This window comes from Gracilinanus agilis, chromosome 4 (genome assembly GCF_016433145.1).
Source record: "Gracilinanus agilis isolate LMUSP501 chromosome 4, AgileGrace, whole genome shotgun sequence".
Classification (NCBI taxonomy): Eukaryota; Metazoa; Chordata; class Mammalia; order Didelphimorphia; family Didelphidae; genus Gracilinanus; species Gracilinanus agilis.
Window position 1 is genome coordinate 245,637,605 of NC_058133.1, and position 3,975 is coordinate 245,641,579.

The following is a 3,975-nucleotide window of genomic DNA, read 5'->3' on the forward strand; positions in this document are numbered from 1 at the left end:
AATTTGAACTTAAGAAGATGAATCTTCCTAACTTCAAGCCCTTTGTTCTTTCCATGGCTTCTCATGTAAATTTTAACTTATTATTATTATTGTTACTATTATAGAATCATTTTTTCATAAGGATACAAAAAGGGAAATAGCTGAAGGGTCCGAAAGGGAAATAGCTGAAGTTGACAAGGAATTATGGGGAGGGGGAATACATTCTTTCCACTGTACACTTAAGAGTGCTCTGATCAATGTGGATTACCTGAGTAGGGAAGTCCTAGAAACATTTTTTGTTCTTATATTCCTATTTCTAGTTAATAAGAGCATAGATCTAGAATTACAAGGGAAACTACAGTTCCAATTCTCTAATTTTAAAGAGAAGAAAAGTGAGGCCAAGAATGTTATGAGGCTTTCCTAGGATCCCAAGCTGGAATGTGTTTGGAGAAAGATTCAATCTCAAATCATCCTGACTCCAATTGTAATAACATCCTATCTATTATACTATCTACTTAGGCCTAATTTTGCAAATGTTTCTTGTCACATATATGACACTTACAGACTTGAATAAAAGTTCATTATAGCACCATTAGATTTTGAAGAATCAGAAGAATGAGCTGAGATGGGGGAAAGGGACCTCCTTATAATGAGAGTGGTTCTCTTTTGCCAAATCTGAGAATTACAGACTGATCTTACAGAGTTTTGCTAGACCTACTTTTTTTTTTTTTTTTTTTTTTTTTACTTAGATTTAGATCCTGGGCAATGTCTGGTATTTTGCATAGACAATTCATGCACTGCATGATACAATCCAGTGGATATGATAGGAAGGTCCAGTGGACCTTGTCTGGGTCCGTTCAGGTTAGGATGGCATCAATGGAATGTTCTCTCATCTTCATTTTGTGGTTACTTTGCTACTCTTCTTTTTTATACCTGGGACTCATTCAGTATTGAAACATACTACTCACAGTACTCCATCTCACTTACATTCTCATCTTGATGAATGATTTTCTGATTCCTCTTCATGAACTGCAGATCAAGCCTTATTTTTACTTCTTGACCTGTCAGTTTGCTGATGGTAGATACATTTAATCCCATATTGTATTGGATGACAGGTGAATAGAATCTTGTTCCTGAAAACCCATCCCATATTAGTATAACTCTAGTGATTTTTGGATGGAAGTTTTTGTGCTTTAAGTATCCAGAATTCAAAAGGAGATCTTATGTCAGGAATTTTTATATCAAGTCAGATCAATCTCAGTGATTTTTATATCAAAGCAGGAACATCAACCTCTGTATAATTTGTTATAAATATCTCTAATTTATTATTTTAATCTACAAAGTAGAGATGGTCCTAAGGATAGAGACTTGTCTTGGAAGTCCAGGGGAAGGGCTAACACTCTTCTCCTATCCCATTAATTATAAGACAACATAAATTCAGGAGTGTGGGAAAAAGGACTATATTGACAGAAGCAATTGCTTTAAAAAGGGATTAGATAGATCACTGTCAGCAATCTTCTATTCCCTAATATAAACTAGTGCCAGTATTGTCCCTAGAACTTTATTCAAAGTTGCTATGACAACTTTATTTCTGAGACTTTAGATGAGAGGATTCAGGACAGGTGTGAGGTTGGTGTAGAAGATAGATACCATTATACATTCTTAGCAGTGTTGTAGGAAATGGGTAGCATGTAGATATAGACAGTGTCCCTACAGAAGAGAGTAACAGCAGTCATATGTTATGAACATGTGGCAAATGCTTTCTTCTGTCCAGTAGCTGAAGTCATTCTATAGACAGTGAGGAGGGTAAGGGAATAAGAGCTTGAAATGACTTTTGTATGAGGATCATAAAGACACAGTACAGGTTTACAATTGTCTCATAGAGCAAGGTATCTGAACAGGAGAGTTTCATCAATGCAGGGACCTCACAGAAAAAGTGCTGGATCTTTCAGGATTGACAGAACAGGAAACTCACGATGATGGAGGTTAGCATGAAACCATCAATGGAGCCCAAGAACCAACAGAGAATTGAAAGAAGCATGCCAACCCTAAGGTTTTATGAGGTCAGAATAGTGGAAGGGGTAACAAAAGGACAGAGATGTCCTATCATAAGACATGACTGCCAAAAGGAAGAACTCTGCTCCTCCCAGCAGCAAATAGAACATCTAGATTCCAGAACTTGGACTAGATAGCATGAATCCCGTTCTTGATCCAACACCATGTACAGTGACAGTTATCTATCTTATCCAAGAGGAAAAGCTGGCAGATGAAGAAATACATAGGATTGTGGAGGTAGGGGTCATTATAGATTAGAAGGATCAAGGTGGCATTCCCAGTCAGAGCAACTCTGAAAACAATGAATGTCACTGAGTAGAGGAGAGTGGGGTGTTTGATTTGGCCATAGGGTCCAAACAAACAGCATGAAATCAGTCCCCAACATTTGATTCTCCAACCACATTGCTTCATATTTATCTCACCTGGGGAAGAAAACCGCTACTATCAAAAGATTTTATATTTAGTTATTTATAAGTGAATATTGTAGAAGATAACAACAAGCATGACAACAATAAACATTCATATGATGCTTTAAGGTAAAAATGGATATTTACATATATTATCTTATTTAATTCTTACAACTATCCTGTGAGTTTGGTGCAATAATACCCATTTTACCAATGAAGAAAATGAAGCGAATGTTAAGTGACTTGGTCGGAGTCATTCATTAATGTCTGAAGCAGGATTTGAACTCAGCTGCCTCTAATATACCATCAGACCATTTTTTCCTTTTTTAAAGAAATATATTTTTATTGTTATCTGTTATAAGGATTAGACAGGATGATTAGACAGGAGTAGGTAAGCAGTAAGTAAGATGAGTGACAGGAGACCGATTCCAGAACTTTGGGGGACTGTCAGTTATTTTCTCTCACTGATCCCTGCATGGTGGGAGTTAGAGACTCACTGAAATCCCTGAAGGAAGAGAGCTGTGTTTCCCTTGGTGTGGATCATATTTACCATCTTCAATCAAGTGACTCGGTTAAGGAGTAAGGTTGAGTGGAGGATTTTTGGCTCAGTGGTGGACACTGAGACAACCCCACTCCCTCTCTTAATTTGGATTACTTGCTGACCATCAAGACTCCTGAGAAACAGCTTGGAAGAACATCTATCTTGGACCTATATATGAGATCCCCATACAACACAGCTAGACCTGCTAACCAGCAGTCAGTCAGTTTTTAGTTTTAGCTGTTAGAATAGTTTTCTCCCCTACTGGACTTTTGGGTGGAGACCCTAAGATCTTTAGTTCAGTTTATCCATTCCCCTTCCATTCCTTATTAAACCTCTGTTTATAATACTCTCTCCTTGTAATTTCCTTACCCAGATACCCTAATTGACAATTAAGGGACCCACTGTGTATCCCAGCAGATTCCCTGGTGTTAACTCTCAACTGTAGGCTATACCCATCCTGTCTACCCCAGAGTTTATTTATTACTTCAGTCCCCAGGGAGTCCAGTTATTTACTATCAGTCAATCTACCTATTTCAGTTTACTTATTTCATATCTTTCTTTAGCCTCATCTGAATTTCCTCATTAATGTCATTTTCAAGCTCATAGATTATGCTAATTCACTTCTTTCTCATAATGAATGAATGAATTCATGACTGAATAAATAATAAAAAGTTATTAAGCACTTAATATGTGCCAAGCACATAAGAGAACTTATTTTTCGTTTTTCAAAGTACTTCTATCTACTTGTGGGGAAGAGGTTGAGAAAGGAGAGATGTTAGCATATATTACAATATTGTAGGATTTTTGGTGATGTTTATAGCAACTCTTTATTTTCCAGACCTGCTATTATTTGGTATCACAACTTGGGTTAGATCAAAGACCCAAATTTACAGGAACCTGATATATCTATCTCAGTAACTAACTAACTAACCAACTAACTAACTACACACACACACACACACACACACACACACACACACACACACACACATA

The 3,975-nt window shown here is 37.0% G+C and overlaps 1 pseudogene; it reads right to left on the reverse strand.

Annotated features, from left to right (window-relative positions):
- Positions 1-1,497: 1,497 nt before the first annotated feature.
- Positions 1,498-2,437, reverse strand: LOC123246277 (annotated as a pseudogene).
- Between the last annotated feature and the right edge of the window lie 1,538 nt (positions 2,438-3,975).